This window comes from Triticum aestivum, chromosome 5B, assembly GCF_018294505.1.
Source record: "Triticum aestivum cultivar Chinese Spring chromosome 5B, IWGSC CS RefSeq v2.1, whole genome shotgun sequence".
Classification (NCBI taxonomy): Eukaryota; Viridiplantae; Streptophyta; class Magnoliopsida; order Poales; family Poaceae; genus Triticum; species Triticum aestivum.
This window is the reverse complement of record NC_057807.1, coordinates 398665459-398683515: the sequence shown is the minus strand read 5'-3', so window position 1 is coordinate 398683515 and position 18057 is coordinate 398665459.

Sequence of the window (18057 nt, the reverse complement as noted above, 5' to 3'; positions counted from 1 at the left end):
CTCTCATGTTCTGGCGCTTATTTGAGAAGGTGATGACACAACATAGAAGTAAATAGACAGTCCCTTCACAGAGGGAAGCAGTGATTTGCAGAGGTGTCAGAGCTCAGGTTTTTAAAACAAAGGTAAATGATATTTTGAGACATGCACCCTTCTCATTTACTTCATGACCATCAATTATCAATATCTTTCATGCTAAGCACGCTAGTGGCGGTTCCCAAGCGGAAAGGTAAAGGTTATGACTCCATTGGGAGTTTTTGTTTGATTATTTGTAAGCTCTTTTCTTTTTGCAGTTTGGGACTGAGCATCCCTATTACCGCCCTTTTCTCGTGTGATGGCAAGTGAATAAACACTCAACCTGAGAATAACCCGCTTAGCATGGAAGATACCGACTACCTCCTATCGTTTCATGAACGATCCAGGCACACAAAAAGGATATTTATTTGAAGTTTTTAGAGGTGGCACATGCAAATTTACTTAGGACGGCAGGGTAATGCCGCATATAGGCAGGTATGGTGGACTCATCTGGAATAACTTGGGTTTCAAGTTTTTGGATGTACAAGTAGAGTTCCCACTTAGTACAGGCGAAGGCTAGCAATTAGGTTGAGAAACGGCATCTAGAGAGCAACAACGGTCATGAACATGCATTATGCATAAGTAACATTGGATACTAGCATGAGTAGGATATGAACACCATGAACATAAATATCATAGATGCTATGTTGATTTTGATTCAATTACATGCATGAACATGTGCCAAGTCAAGCCACTCGAACATTCAGAGGAGGATACCATATTATCATACTACATCACAATCATTTTAACGCAATGCTGATATCCAAGATAAGTCATTATTCACTCCTAGCTACTTATGCATGGCATGAGAAACTATAATCCTTAATTGCCATTACAAACATGTTTCATTATAATAGGCTGAATCATGGATACTAGGTTAAACATATTTACAAAAACAAAACAAGTCAAGTTCATACCCATTTCTCTCTGCCACGACCAGTTCATCTAATATCGTCATTATTGCCTTTCACTTGCACGACCGAACGATTTAAAATAATATAAGTGCAAGAGTGTCGTGGACTAAGCTGGAATCTGCAAATATTTTATTCAAGAGGAAAAGACAAGGTAATATGAGCTCTTTGTTAGATCAACAATAATGCAAATGAGAGCCACTCAATATTTTCATCGTGGTCTTCTCCTCGGTATGACATGATAATAGAAAAAGAAATTAAGAGAAACACACTAAAATATTTTTGTAGTTTTTTGGTTTTTCGAAGGCAAGCGAACGAAAAGAAAAGGGAAAAGCAAAAACGAGAAAAACTATTTACACGGGAAAGCTCCCAACAAGTAAAAGAAAAACAAGGAAATATTTTTGGGTTTTCTTTTTAGTACTACAACAATTTAAACTAGGAAGAAAATTAAAAAAGAAGCAAGAAACGTATTTTTGGGATTTTCTCAAAGTTTTTCAAACACACAAGAAGAAAGCAAGAAAATAAATTAAACATGGATGATACAATGAAAAAGTGTGGACACCCACAACTGGAATGAAATGTGCGAACTTGAATGTAATGTCGGTGGGAATACATACTCCCCCAATCTTAGGCTTTTGGCCTGGATGGTAGTCGGCGTGGTAGCTCACGGAGGCCATCGGTTCTGATGCCTCAGCCCGCCGTGCTGCCTCCACTGCTGCGTTGTGAGCTCAAACCTCGCTCTCAAGAACAAAATATCGTCCTCCGTTGTGATAGTCAAAAAGAGCAGGCGCAAGCAAATATGTGTGCACAACAGAAATTTGGTTAAACAACAGATTGTAAGCGAAGTCATGAATTTTTCCTTTGAGGATCTTATGACTTTTCAAAGCATCAAAGTCTAAATACCGCATGTGTAGCAGGGGCGGATCTGGGCCCCAGGGCCCAGGCCCGGGGCGTGGCTTTTTTTTCTAGCTATTATCTAGCCAAATTTTTGAACGGGCCTGGGGCTTAGCCCAACACACAACCAGGGCCTAGGACAACATCTCCGTCTTGGCAGTCGCACAACCCAGGTCGCCTAGACCTAGCCACGCCCACGCACGCGAGTTCTCCAGTGCGCCGAGGCATCCGTCGCCGCCCGCCGGTGACTCCCCTCTGCTCCGGTGTTCCCTGGTCGTCCTCGCCTCCCCGGTCCCTCCTCCGCTCGCCTATCTGTCGCTCGTCCGCTCGCCTGGTGGCCTAGTCCGCCTGCTTGGCTCTGCTCCCGGCACACCGGCTCTGCCCCGGCCTCTCTTGGTCTCCAGTGGACCAATCCTACCTCCACACCGTCTACCGCCTAGGTGGCCAGGTAATTTCAACAAATACTCAAACTTCTACTATGCTTATGAATGGGATATTGGCAGGGGATAGATTGACCAATTTTTTATGCTAACTATCTAATATGTGGATGTGAAGTGTGCTACTGCCTATTGGTAATGGCTGCTGCAGTTGTTAAAATTTTATAGATTGACCATTTTTTGACCTGCTATAATGTTTGGATTTGCTACCAGGGGATTGTTTGCTACTGGAGTACCGCTTATGGTTGTTGCTGCTGTCAAAAATTCAATTTCATTCGAATTGTATTTGAATACGAATGTTTTTGTTGTTGTTGCTGATGATGATATCAATTTCAGTTTGTTTTGTAGAAATAAATGATGAATATATATTTTTCATCGGTTGCTGCTGCCGCAACGGAAGTGTCTATACCTGGGGTTTTAGATGAGGTTATGGAAGACACTGATGAAGCAAACCATTGATTTGGTATTCTTTTCTTTATCATGTACCGTTTGTAGTTTTGTCATGTTTTTATCTACTCCCTCTGTCCCAAAATAAGTGTCTTGAGCTTAGTACAAATTTGTACTAGAGCTAGTAAAAAGTTGAGACACTTATTTTGGGATGGAGGGAGTATTTTGTTGTATTTTTATAAGATTGAGTTTAAATTCCAAATTTTTGGTGCAATTGAGCCATATTTGATGTATTATTTTGAGGTACCAGTAGCGTCAACAAAAAAAAAATTGGGCCCCGTGCTTGCTTCAATCCCGACTCCACCACTGGTGGGTAGGATTGGGTCAAAGGGCAAGGGTGAAACACCCAGCTCTCGTGCCAAACGCGTGGCATAAATTCTGCCATAGAAATAGCCACTGTTAGCATTATGCTGCAGTCTGCATGCAACAATTGCTCCAAGGTTATAACTCCATTCACCAGTGAGAGCGGCGCGTATGAGGCTCATGTCTGGAGCACAAAGCGTACTACAGTCTTCCTTGCCTACTATACATTTTTTATTAAATAATATGAAGTACTGAATTGCAGGAAAATGTATGCTCTTTATTCTACCTTGCGTCACTCCCCTAGTTTCACCAAAGCAAAGACTAGTCAAGAATGCTTCAAACTCAGACCTAGGTGGCTCATTGAGCGAACCCTAGAATGGGATTTTGCAGAGGTGAGCAAACCTTTCTAGAGAAATGGTAAATGGATTATCATAAAGTTTAAAAGACACCGTAGACTCACGGGGAAATGATTCAGTGAGGATGAGGCATTGGTCGCACTTATCTGAAATGTAGGGACCGAGCTCGGCATTGTGAACTAATTGCTCAAATTCCTCCTTAATACCAACTCTCACCATGTAATCGTTGCATGGCAATAAGCATGTTTTGGTGGTGGCATTTTGAATGGAACTTTCGCTTGGTTCAGCATAGGACTGATGAACGGAGTTGCTGCTAGAGGATGCCTCCGAGGATCTCCTCCTCGAAGAACTCCTTCCAAAGAAGCTCCTAATGTTCGCGTACAATTTTCTGAAAATTTTTGGTCACGAAAAATTTATTAACAAAACTTCACAAGAATGATAGAAACTACTCATAGGGATGTTGTAAGTGCATCTAGTGCCACCCCTAGTTGGTTTTGGAGTATTGAGGACAAACTTGGTTGAGGGACTAATGTGTTTGTGAGAATTGCAGGATAACGCAGGTAGTAGTCCCATATTGATTCGGTTTACCTACCAGAGATGACCCCTAAAATGCGTGAAGACATTGAAGACAATGGTGGTCTGTGAAGATATTCACATCAAAGACTATGACAGGAGAAGATATCGCATGAAGACTATGGAGTGTGAAGACATAGTTGTTTCGTAGTTTCCTTTTCTTCTTTGTTGAGTCATAGGAACCATTGTACTGTTACGTGGGCTCCAAGTGAACAAAGTAAAAGTGACTGATGTGATGCTCAACCAAATCCTATGTCTTTGAGTGAAGACAATGAGAGCAAATCTTATCTAGAGTTGGATGAGTCAGCTTTGCTTGTAGCCCAAGCTAAGCTGTCGCATGTGTTTGAAATCTCACCATTGGACACGTGTCAGTTCCTTAGTGACCCAGGATCATTTTGGACAAATCAGGTCGGGTTGCCTCCTAGCTATAAATAGCCCACCCCCTACACCATAAATTGGTGGCTGCTCAGAGTTAGTGCACAACTTTTGTCGTTTGAGAGCAACCCACCTCCGAAGCCTTTGAGAGAGAAATCCTTGCGAGGACAAAGCCCAAAACACCCAGAGCCAAAGAGTGTTAGGCATCACTGAAGTCTTTCTGTCTGCGTGATCTGAAGACTTATTACACTTGAGGACTGTGAATCCTCTAGCCGGTTAGGCGTCGCGTTCTGAGCATCCAAGAGTCATTGTGGATTGCCGGTGAACGAAGTCTGTGAAGGTTTGGAATTCTCCCTTGAAGACTTACCAGAGTGATTGGGCGAGGACTAAGTGTTCTTAGCTCAAGGGGAATAAGGTGAAGACACGGTATTCTGAGTTGAATCTCAGCCTCCCTAACCAGACGTACAGTTGTCACAGCAACTGGAACTGGTCCAACAAATCCCTTGTCCTCTCCGAGCAACTAGTTCTATCCTTCGTCTCTCACTTTACTTACAGTTTGTCTTCGTGAAGTATTTGCCCATTTGCCCGATCTGATTGACTTCACTGTGTGAAGACTGTTTACTGTTTGGCTTCATACTATCTTCCATCTTGATCCATACTACCTAGCTGCTGATAGTCTTCGTGCTTCCACTACATTGCTTACTTGACTATGGCTTGTCTAGTGTAGTCTACCTTCCGTTGCATATCAATAGGCTCATTTCTATTGTTTGTCTTCAAAGCACCCATGTTTTGAAGACTTTCATAAAAATTGCCTATTCACCCCCCTCTAGTCGAATACTAGCACTTTCAATTGGTATCAGAGCAAGGTACTCCCTTGTTCTATGTGATTTGGTTTAACCACCTGGAGTTTAGCTATGTCGACTGCAGGGATAATCAAGGTCTCCATTGCATGCCCTGTCTTTGATGGCACTGATTACCCCTACTAGAAGAATAAGGTGCATGTGCATCTTGAAGCCATTGACGTTGATCTCTGGTATGTCGTCAAGAACAACGTTCCCAAGGCTGGTGAAGGTGTTACTCCTGCTGATGTCAAGAAGTTCATCCAACTGGACTCAACTGCCAAGAACATCATCTGTGGTCATCTGACCAAAGGGCAGTATTGTCGTGTGAGTGCTCTGGAAACTGTGAAGCTAGTCTGGGACTGGCTCTCCAAGGTCAATGAAGGCGTCTCAACACAGAGATTCGAGGATCAGTGTTCTTCGCAATCTCTTCAACCGATTCAAGAGAAATGACAATGAGAATGTCCAGCTCACATTTGATCGCCTCACTGACATCACAAATGAGCTTCATGCACTCTGCGCCACTGAGATCACCAAGCACGAAATCGTCAAGACACTTCTGAGATCTCTTGACAGCTCATTGGACACCCTGGCCCTGATGATTCAAGAGCGCCCTGACTTCAAGGCTCTCGATCTGTCTGACATACTTGAGAGGCTCAACACACATGAGTTCTAGCTATCTGAGAAAAGAGATATCTATGGTCCCAACTATGGTCGTACTCGCGCTTTGAAGGCAAAGGTTGTCTCCTCATCTAAAGAAGAATCTGACTGCAGTTCTGGGGATCCTGAAGATATTGGAAAGGAGCTTGCTATGCTTGTGAAGAAGTTTCAGAAGTTCGCCAAGAAGAAAAACTTTAGAAAGTCTTCAAGATCCAGCTCAAGAAATGATGAAGCTTCCTCTCGTGATCACAAGAAGAGAACCTGTCACAAGTGCAAGAAACCTAGTCACTACATCTCTGAGTGTCCACAGTGGGACAATGAGACAAAGAAGAAGAAGAAGAACAAGGAATATGATTCTGATAACAAGAAGAAGAAGAAGAAATCCTCAAAGTCTTCTTCCAAGTCTTCATCGAAGTCTTCATCACACAAGAAGAGCTCATCAAGCAAGGCTCGTGCATTTGTTGGCAAGGAGATGGATTCAGAGGAGGAGTCTGCATCTGAGGAGGCAGAGGTGGAGTCTGAAGAGGAATCTGATTCTGGAGTAGCAAGCCTGGCTCTAGCTTCTGCGTATGTCGCCAAGTCCATCTTCAACACTGAAGACAATGGCCTCGTCACCAACGCTGATGCCAAGGATGAGGATGGCTCTGCTCCCACCTACTGCTTCATGGCACGTGGTGCCAAGGTAAACTCACGCGATGCTTACTTTCAAACATCAAGTGAAGATGACTTTGAATGTGAATCTAAACCTAGCTACAAAACACTTGCTAAAATTGCAACTGAAAAACAGAATGTTATGGAACATATTCAAAAGTTGTTAGACAAAAGCGATGACCTGTTGGATGCGGAAATGACCCGAACTCAGTCCTTAATTGAAGACATTAAAAATCTTCATGTTAAGTATGAGGAACTTGAAAGTCGTCATGAATCGCTCTCAACCTCTCATGAAAAGATCTCCTATGATTATCTTCAAAGGAAGCAGGAGCTTGAGAAATTGAGATCGGCTCATGAAGATCTTCAGAAGGAGAATGAGTCACTCCACGCTCAACAGATCAGTTCCGCTCAGGAAGGATTTGAACCACCATGTCTAAAATGTCTTGAGCATGATAATGCTATCTCTGTTGCTGAATGTTCAACTCTGCTATTGTTGCAATATCTTCAACTGCAAATGTGGTAACTAACCCCTCTGCTGAGGATACCACTACTATTACTGATGAGAATGCCAGGTTGAAGTCATTGCTTGAGACAGGAATGTACAAATGTCTCAAGGGGCATCAGACACTATGTGATGTCCTCAAAAAGCAGATTTTGAACCGAAACCCTAGGAAAGAGGGTGTTGGGTTCGAGAGGAAAATGAATGTTGATGGTTCTTACTGGATGCCTGAGCAGTACCCAAAAACCACATGGGTTGCTGCTAAGGAACCTTTAGTGGACCCATCTACGTTATCTGTCTTCACTAGTGCTAACCCAATTATCATTGATGAATCCTTTGATGCAAACTACAAACTGTTTAGGAATCATAATGGTGAAGTGTTTGCCAGGTATATTGGTACTAACTGCGGGAATGGACCACCTCTCAAGAAGATCTGGGTACCCAAAAGTTGTCTGGAAAGTCTTCCCGTGAATGTCGTCATGACACCACCTGGGAAGAAGACAAATCCTGGACCAAAGGCTTCATATGGTCCAAAGGCTTCATATAGACAGAGGACTCACTTGAGTCACCCTAACGCCAATGTTTTGCAAGGAAACCATACTCAGACTTTTGAATATGAGCGTGTTTCGTCAAACCGCTATGTTCATAAGTCTAAGAACTTTTTTGCTTATTCTTATGAGTATTATTCACCTCCTGCAAGGCAATTTGCTAGGGCTCCAAAGCCGAAGTTCTCAGATGCTGCACTTAGACTCATTGCTTCTAAGCCACCCCTGAAGATGTGGGTGGTTAAGAAAACTTAACTCTCTTTTGCAGGGAAAGGTCTCCAGCCGGAAATCAAAGGCGTCTGATGCTTATGCCGGGGACCTTAAACGTCTTGTGGGACTCAAGCTAAAATGTCCAAATGGTCTTACTATGTATGTCGTCCCGGGATTCCTTGACAATCATCCTATTTATCCTAACCAAGATCTGAACTTTCATGTTCCGCTTGTTCGTCAAATGTTTCTGCTTCACAACTCTCTTAGTGAAGCCTATCCCCCAAACTGTACTATAGGATATGACACCAAAGGCTCCAGAATGGATTATGGATAGTGGCTGCACCAACCACATGACTGGTGATCGAAGTCTTCTGATGGATTCAACCCTACGCCCGTCTGATAAAAGTCACATCATATTTGCTGACACTAGTAAAAGCAAGGTATTGGGTCTTGGTAGAGTTGTAATCTCAAAGGATCAGCACATAGATAAAGTGATGCTTGTTGAATCCCTTGGTTTCAACTTAATGTCTATGTCAATGCTATGTGATTTGAACATGATTGTGATATTTGGAAAATATCGTTGCCTTGTCCTTATGGAATCTGACAAATCTCTAGTCTTTGAAGGGTATCGAAAAGATGATCTGTATATGGTAGATTTCTTAGCAGGACCATAATTAGTCATATGTCTTCTAGCAAAAGCTTCAGAGTGCTGGCTCTGGCATCGGAGGCTAGGACATGCGGGCATGAGGAACTTGTACACTCTCACGAAGAAGAAGCATGTTGTGGGCATTGAGGGCATCAAGTTTAAGAAGGATCATCTGTGTGGTGCTTGTGAAGCTGGGAAGATGACTAGGGCCAAGCATCCCTCGAATACAATCATGATGACATCACAACCCTTCGAGCTGCTTCACATGGACTTATTTGGCCCTACTCACTACTCTACTCTTACTACCACTGCTTGTATTTATGGCTTCATCATTGTTGATGATTACTCAAGATATACATGGGTGCATATAATCCTCTACAAGACTGAAGTGTAGGATGTCTTCAGACGATTCGCCAATCGTGCCATGATGAACTATGGCATCAAGATCAAGCACATCAGGAGTGACAATGGCATAGAATTCAAGAACACATGCCTCGACACTTATCTTGATACACTGGGCATCACTCATGAGTTTTCAGCTCCTTACACACCCCAGCAGAATGGCATCATGGAGCGCAAGAACAGCACCCTCATTGAGATGGCTCGGGTGATGCTTGATGAGTACAAGACTCCAAGGAAGTTCTGGCCTGAAGCCATTGATACTGCATGCCATGTCATCAACCGTGTATATCTTCACAAGCTTCTAAAGAAGACATCATATGAGCTGCTAACTGGTAAGAAACCAAATGTCAGTTACTTCAGAGTATTTGGTGCTAGGTGTTGGATCAAGGATCCACATCACACTTCAAAATTTGCACCAAAAGCACACGGAGGTTTTATGCTTGGATACGGAAAGGATTCGCACTCCTACGGAGTCTTCACCTCTTTCACTACAATGTGGTTGAAACTGTGGATGTGCGGTTCGATGAGACTAACGGCTCACAAAGAGAGCACCTACCAAATGTGCTAGATGAAGTCCCTCCTAGTGAATCTATCAAGATCATGGGTACTGGAGAAATTATACCTTCAGAAGCTGAGGCTGATGACGAACTCATCATTGCACCAAGTCAACCTGAAGACAATGCTCAGCCTGAAGTCAATGCTGAAGCTGAAGACAATGATCTGCAAGGGCAAAATCTTCGTCCAGTTCATCCCCGTGTAGCAAATGAAGTACAGATTGAGAAGATAATTGATAGCATCAGTGCACCTGGTCCACTCACTCATTCAAGAGCAACACAACTAGCAAATTTCTATGGGCACTTTGCATTTGTCTCTATATCTGGACCCAAGAAAGTTCCTGAAGCCTTTATGGAACCTGAATGGATTCAAGCTATGCAAGAAGAGCTTCATCAGTTCGAGCTGAACAATGTATGGGAACTGGTCAAGCGTCCTGATCCTCGCAAGCATAATATCACTGGCACCAAATGGATCTATCGCAATAAACAAGACGAGCATGGTCAAGTTGTCAGAAACAAGGCTCGTCTAGTTGCTCAAGGCTACACTCAAATAGAAGGAATTGACTTTGATGAAACATTTGCTCCTGTGGCAAGGCTTGAAGCCATTCGCATACTGCTAGCCTATGCCAACCACCACAACATTCTTCTGTACCAAATGGATGTGAAGAGTGCCTTTCTCAATGGCAAGATTGAAGAAGAAGTGTATGTTGCACAACCACCTGGCTTTGAAGATTCAAAACATCCTGATATGGTATACAAGCTCAACAAGGCACTGTATGGCCTCACACAAGATCCTCGCGCTTGGTATGACACACTCAAAGACTTCCTGAAGAGCAAAGGCTTCAAAACTGGTTCTCTAGATACAGCACTCTTCACGAAGACGTATGACGGTGAACTGTTTGTGTGTCAAATCTATGTGGATGACATTATCTTTGGCTGCACTAACAAAAGATACAGTGATGGGTTTGGTCACATGATGCAAGAGCAATATCAGATGTCCATGATGGGTGTGCTGAAGTTTTTCTTTGGTCTTCAAATCCGTTAGCAGAGGAATGGCATCTTCATATCACAAGAGAAATACTTTAAAGATTGCATGAAGAAGTTTGGAATGCAAGACTACAAAGGATACACGACGCCAATTGTAACGCCCACGATGCGGCTATATCTCTCACGTGTCGAGGCACGACTTAGAGGCATAACCGCATTGTAGGTTTTGTCGCAAGAAGGGTCATCTTCACACAATCCCATGTAATGAAAAAGAATGGGATAAAGAGAGTTGGCTTACAATCGCCACTTCGCACAATACATAAATTAGATCATACATCATTCAAATTACACTCATAGACCGGCTACGGTCAAATCCAAATGAAAAGAAGATAACCCCAAATGCTAGATCCCTGATCGTCCCAACTGGGCTCCGCTACTGATCATCTAGAAACGAAACATATTAACGACCAAGGTCCTCATCAAACTCCCACTTGAGCTCGGTTGCGCCACTTGCGCTGGTTTCCTCGGCACCTGCATCTGTTTTGGTAGAATCTGTGTGACACCCCAAAAAATTTGGCCTTGTTTTATTAAATTATTTTTTTTCCAGGAATTAAAACTTTGGATTTCTGAGCTCCATTTTGATTTTTAAATCATTTCCTTCCCTGTTATGATGAGTCTTTCCCAAAGAGAAAACTTTTCAAATATGTTGTTGGACTTGTTTAACCTCTCAAGAAAAACTTTCCTTTTATCAGTATAACTAATTAACTAACTTAATTGCTTGATCTTTACTTTCTTGAAAATAGTTTTTTCTAGGTTAAATGGCCCTATTTGAACTACAACCATTTGATGGACTCACTTAAAATTTCCACAAAAATTTGGAGATGTCATGTGATGCTTTTAAATAACTTTTATGCAAAAATATATTTCCTTCATGAAATATTTTGAGCCCTGCACTCAATTTTTCTTCTCTGGTCCAGAGTGCATTTTGCACTGCAACCCTTTTTTATATTTCTTTAAAACTTCTACAAAAATTAGGGGAGGTCAGTAGGAGCATATTAGTCCACTTTGTGCAAAAATCCAGGGTTGTTCTTTGAAAATTTTGAGTGTATCAACCTCTTTTCCATTCTGGTCCAATTTGAGGATTTGTACAGCAACCACCATTTTAGTTGCTCCTATACCCTTGATTATTTCTCCTACTTGTAGTCCTCCATGTTAAACCCTTAAGTCCAGGAGCATGCACCATTTAGATCATTTTTGGTTCATGGAATAATGTCATTTATTTCCTGTCCAGAATTGAAGTTTTGTAAAACTTGCACTAACAAGTTTCTTCTTTTGTCCAACTAACATCACCACTCTCTCTTTCATCCACAGAGACACTGATCTGGAGATTTTAGCCACTCCAAGAAATGCCTAAGTGCCCTTGGCATTTTGTCAAACACCTGGTATGCATGGCCAGTTTTGACATGTTTTTGTCTTTGCATTGTGACCTTGCACCTCTGATCAAACCTGCATGTCCACTAGACTCCCCGTTTCTCCTAACCTAAGTCTGTTAATTGCCAGTCTCAACCAAGCTCTGTAGCATGCTCTGGCATTTTGTCGAGCACACCCAGTGCGTGCACTGGACGCGCCCAGAGCGCGCGTATTGCAGCCGCACGCCCGAGCCGACGCTGGCCCCCACGGCTTTGGCCCGCTCTGCAGAACCTTGCCACGCACTCCCTTTCTCTCCGCTACACGCCAAGCAGCCCCCGCCGCGCCCGGCAGGCCAAGCGCTAGCCGCCGCCGCCGCCCGACAGCCCTGCGCCGTTCAGCGCCGCCCAAGCCTCGCCCGCTCGCCACCTGGTCCCTGGAGCAGTGCGAGCTCATCCGCAAGCGTGTCTACTAGCCCTCGTCGCCGCCACGTCGCCCTAGCTACAGAACGTCGGTTCGCCGGAGAGCTTATCCACGGCCGCCGCGGAACCGCCTTGCCATGCTATAAAAGGGAAGCCCCGAGCGTCTCCAAGCCCTCAGGTAGCCTCATGCCATCTCACTAGCGCCCCCATCGTCACCAATTGGAAGGGAGCAGGTCTTCTTCAACCTCTCCGGTCAGTTCGGCCACCGCCGCCTCCCGGCTCCATTCGGCGCAACCAGAGCTTCCCCCTCTCCGTTCTCTTCACCAGGAACCATCTCATCCTCCCGTGAACTCGTTCCCCTGCTTGATTTTGATCGGGAGCCATCGCCACCACAAACTCACTTTGTCACCGAAGCTTCCCTTCGCCTCGGAGCTCGCCGCCGGCGATTTACTCCTTCCCCAGCAACCCCTCGACCACCGGGAGAAACGCCCCAGCCGTGCGGATCCATCCCCGCCCTCCAGAGGCCGCGAGGAGCCGCCGCTCGCCGGCGTTGGTCGCCGGAGTCCCGCCTCCGCTCGGGACAGAGGGAGAAGGAGGAGGGCGGACTGGTCAAACCTGACCAGTGGGCCCCTTGGACCCACTGTCAGTGACCCTGCGCCTATCCACGTCGGTTAAGTGAAGGCGTATTTTCCCCAGTACGCTTTCCCCGCTCCGAAAGCGTATTCCCTTCCGAACCGTTTTCTTTTCTGTTTTAATTTAAATAATAGTTTTGACCATAACTTTGACTGGCTATAACTTTTTAAATATAACTCCAATTGAAATGATTCTTTTTCCCACCTTCCTCATATTTGATCTAGTTTATTTTAAGATTTATTTGAAAATTTTTTAAGCAACTTTTTGGTTCTGTTTTTGAAATATGTGTTAATTCAAATATATTTTTAAATAGGATTTTTGGGAGAAAGAAGAAACTTTCAAAAGTTTTGGAGTGCACACTGCCTTTCCACACATTGAAGGCAAGCATTCTGAACCCCGGCATAATATTTTGGTGTGATCGTTGATACCTTTATAACACCACCGCATTTCGAAGGACTTGTTATTTCATGTGGTATGATCATATGCATGGGTGCATGTTACTGATTTCCATGCTGTTGGTAATGGACACACTTGTGATGATAATCACCCTCATGAACTTTACATGCATACCGGCAGGAACCCGGGGAAAACCTCTGCCTTGGGTAGGTATGAGTTTGTCGCCGGTCTCCGTCGGGACGGTTCTGTCTGGTATGGCATGGTAAGGTGATATGAGTGGTGACTCTGTTTGATGAAATATATTTGTCATGCTAATCATGCAGGGAATACTTGAACCTCCTAAGTCGACCGTAGATCGAGTCTTGTTCCAGTAACCCCCATACTTGTTTCGTACTACCACTCGTCTCTACAGCAAGTAGAGTACGGTTCAGTAAGTTGTCAACCTCTTTCTAGCACACACCGTACAGAGAGGCCATGGTGGAAGATACTGGTTGTAACTGGTAGGCAGGCCACCTGGTCCGGGAGCATGGGTGTTTCCGGTTGGGACCGAGAGGGGAGGCCACCCCTTAGAGCGCGCGATATAAATTTGATCCCATGTTACGCGAGGTTGTAGCCTCCCCACTTAGAGTTTGCTTAACAGGTGTCGTGGGTGATTCCAGACACGTGTGTGATAAGCTGGTGTGTGCAAGTTAGGTGTGTTTTCAACAAAAAGACCGTAGATGGAATTAGTCCCGATGGACTAAAGAAATCCGTTACTCGTGGGTAAAGAGTACACCCTCTGCAGAGAATAAACCTATTCGAATAGCCGTGTCCATGGTTAAGGATTTCAGTCTGGGATGGGTCAAGTATCGGTCTTAGTGTCGGTCTTCGGAGGTGAAACTATTAATCCAGAAAGGGAATTACTACTTGTGACTGGTGATAACTATGATTATTATTATTTGACTAACCCATGATATTATTGTTATTATCGTGTATCTCTGGGATGGTTCTAACTCCGGGATATTCACTTTGATTGTTTCTTTTAAAGCCCTTTATGAGGCGTCGCCCAGACGCCCGACTGTGGCATTTCTTTTAAAGCCCTTTATGTGGCGTCGCTCAGACGCCCGACTGTGGCATTTCTTTTAAAGCCCTTTATGTGGCGTCGCTCAGACGCCCGACTGTGGCATTTCTTTTAAAGCCCTTTATGTGGCGTCGCTCAGACGCCCGACTGTGGTATTTCTTTTAAAGCCCTTTATGTGGCGTCGCTCAGACGCCCGACTGTGGCATTTCTTTTAAAGCCCTCTATGTGGCGTCGCTCAGACGCCCGACTGTGGCATTACTTGTTATTCATTTCATAAATTTCTTTCATACTATCAGGTTATTGCAATTTTATAAATAGCTTGCTTGCACGCATCCGAGAGTTACTTATCTTTTGTGGCCGACGTCATGAGCATAAAATATTTTTCAGCACATCATTGTTATATTATACCTATGTTCATAATGTTTGCGAGTACATTAAAAGTACTCACTGGCTTGTCCCTGGCTATTGTCTTGGCCAGATTTTCATGCACGGAGAGGAGCGACGCGATGTCAGCCCCGGAACCCACGCAATGGAGATAGCAGCCTCGCGAAGATAGGAATTTAACCTGGTCAGCTGTTCCCGTGGGGAATGGAGTCCCATAGACACAGATGTTTCACATCCCGCTTCCGCCATCAATCACTGGAGACCATTGGTTGTACCCACAGGCCAGAATGGTCTTGTACTGCATATTCTGTATTTTGCTTGGAATTTCTGTATCAAGTTGGAGCCTCATCAGCTAACAGTAATCCTGGGGCTGATGAGAACGACAGTCTTTTCTGGAAATTTATTACCCAGAAAACCGGTCGTGACAATCTGTGAGCCACGGGGACTCAACAATCTCACACCCACGAGATCAAGACTATATAAGCTTGTAGGTAGGAAAGGGGTAATATGGTGGAGCCGCGGCAAGCACTAAGCATATATGGTGGCTAACATACGCAAGTAAGAGCGAGAAGAGAAGCAACGCATCGGCCGAGAAGCTAGAAGTGATCAAGAGGTGATCCTGAAACTACTTACGTTCATACATAACCCAAACCGTGTTCACTTTCCGGACTCCGCCGAGAAGAGACCATCACGGCTACACACACGGTTGATGCATTTTAATGAAGTCAAGTGTCAAGTTCTCTACAACCGGACATTAACAAATTCCCATCTGCCTCATAACCGCGGGCACGACTTTCGAAAGATAATACCCTGCAGAGGTGTCCCAACTTAGCCCATCATAAGCTCTCACAGTCAACGAAGGATATACCTTCTCCCAGGAAGACCCGATCAGTCTCGGAATCCCGGTTTACAAGACATTTTGACAATGGTAAAACAAGACCAGCAAAGCCGCCCGATGTGCCGACAAATCCCGATAGGAGCTGCACATATCTCGTTCTCAGGGCACAACAGATAGGTCAGCCTACGAGTAAAACCAGCCCTCGAGTTGCCCCGTGGTGGCCCCGCAGCCTGCTCGTTTCGGACCAACACTCGAAGGAGCACTGGCCCGGGGGGTTAAAATAAAGATGACCCTCGGGCTCATGAAAACCCAAGGGAAAAAGGCTTAGGTGGAAAATGGTAAAACCAAGGTTGGGCCTTGCTGGAGGAGTTTTATTCAAAGCGAACTGTCAAGGGGGTCCCATAAATCACCCAGCCGCGTAAGGAACGCAAAATCAAGGAACATAACACCGGTATGACGGAAACTAGGGCGGCAAGAGTGGAACAAGACACCAGGCATAAGGCCGAGCCTTCCACCCTTTACCAAGTATATAGGTGCATTAATTAAGCAAGAGATATTGTGATATCCCAAATATCCATGTTCCAACCAGGAACAAACTTCATCTTCACCTGCAACTAGCAACACTATAAGAGGGGCTGAGCAAAAGCGGTGACATAGCCAAACAATGGTTTGCTAGGACAGTATGGTTAGAGGCTTGACATGGCAATATGGGGGCATGATAAACAATTGGTAGGTAGAGCTAACATAGCGATAGAGCGAGCAACTAGCAAAGCAAAGATAGAAGTGATATCGAAGGTATGGTCATCTTGCCTGCAAAGTTCTCAGAGTTGTCGAGAGCTTGATCCTTGTAAGCGTTCTCAACAGGTTCCTCGTTCACGTACTCGTCTCCCGGCTCTACCCAAGGCAGGAACACAAGCAAAGGAACCACAATCAATCATGGTGCAATGCACAAGCAACATGATGCAATACATGGCATGATATGCGAGATGTGATATGCAATGCATATGCGGGCTCCGGAAGGAAAATGATGAACAAGGAATCAACTTGGCAAACCAAGCATGCCACTGGAAAGATGAGGTGATTTCGGTTGAAATCGATATAAAGATCAACGGAATCGGATGCACGGTTTGCAAATGGCAAGCAAAACAAGAATGACACAATTCTGCGATTAACAACATGATAGCACTTACAATGCAACAAGAAACTATGCTATAGCACCCCAACATAACAACAAAGCATATGGAAGTGATGTACAAGAGATGCTTGACAAAAGATGAACACTGAGCTACGGCTGAATCACACAATAGCAGGTTCAAACAAGCATAGAAAAAGTGCAAAAGATATCAGCTTCACACATTTAGTGAAAATACTGAAAATGGCAGAAACAGCATCAGGTAGCAATGTTCAGAGCAAACAAACATCATGCTACAGGAAAATATCATAGAAACTTAAGGCATGGCATGATACTACTAAATGCATAGAACAAAAGTCCCTTACTGACCATGAGCCAAAAAGGATCATAAGATATGATGGCACCCATGTAAACATAGCAAGTTTCGTTAATAGATTCAGCAAACAGAGCATGTCATTTAACAGCATCATGAAGGCATCTTTGCGAGCTTGATTCACTCACCACAAGTCATTGCATGACCAGATAAGCATAGCATCAACAAGAAGACATGTTTATGAAACTAACCAAGGCAAGAACAAGTTCATAGCATGCAAGGATCAACTACAACAACCTTGGCAAAATTGAATAACATGTAAACAATCTGCCAGGAAACATTTTATAGCAAAAGTAGAGCATGAAAATGACATGCTATACTACTCTATAATTGCAAACATGGGCATTAATGGATATAGCATAACCATATGTTCAAAACATCTTTACTGAAGTATCTCAAAATATGCATGGATCTCTCTATAGCATCATGTTTACATGTCATCAAAATAACAGCAGAACAGGGACTGAAATCAGCAACATCACGAAGCCTAGTTTGCATGCTTGTGCTAGTCACCAAATTGATCACAAAAATACATGGCAAGAACCTCTTTAAAGAAGACATGGCATAGTCCAAAACACATGTAGAGCTCATTCCCATAAGATGCACACAATAAATGTAGCAAAAATGACAAATGCCCATAATCTGTTAAGAAACAGAAACTAACATTATATAGCACTCTTGCATCAGAGATTCAGGCATCAAGATGAACTCAAATGAACATGGCGCAATGGAACAGAATGAAGAGCACATCGTGATGAACATTTTGATATATCATGCATAAGAAACGGAGCAACGGATGCAGAGTTATGATGCGATGAACAGAGCTAAATAATGTGACAGAAAAAGATGACTTGGAAGATTTCGGGGTCAACCTAGGTTTGACCCGATCTGGATCCGGGCGCGCGGAAGCCGAGGCGGGCGGCGGCTCGCCGGAGCTGGAGAGGAGGAGGCCGGAGGAGGACGGGGACGGGTCGGGGCCGGCAGGGGCGACCGGATCCGACCGGGGGCGCGATCGACGGCGAGGACCGCGACGGGGAGGCGACGGGACGAC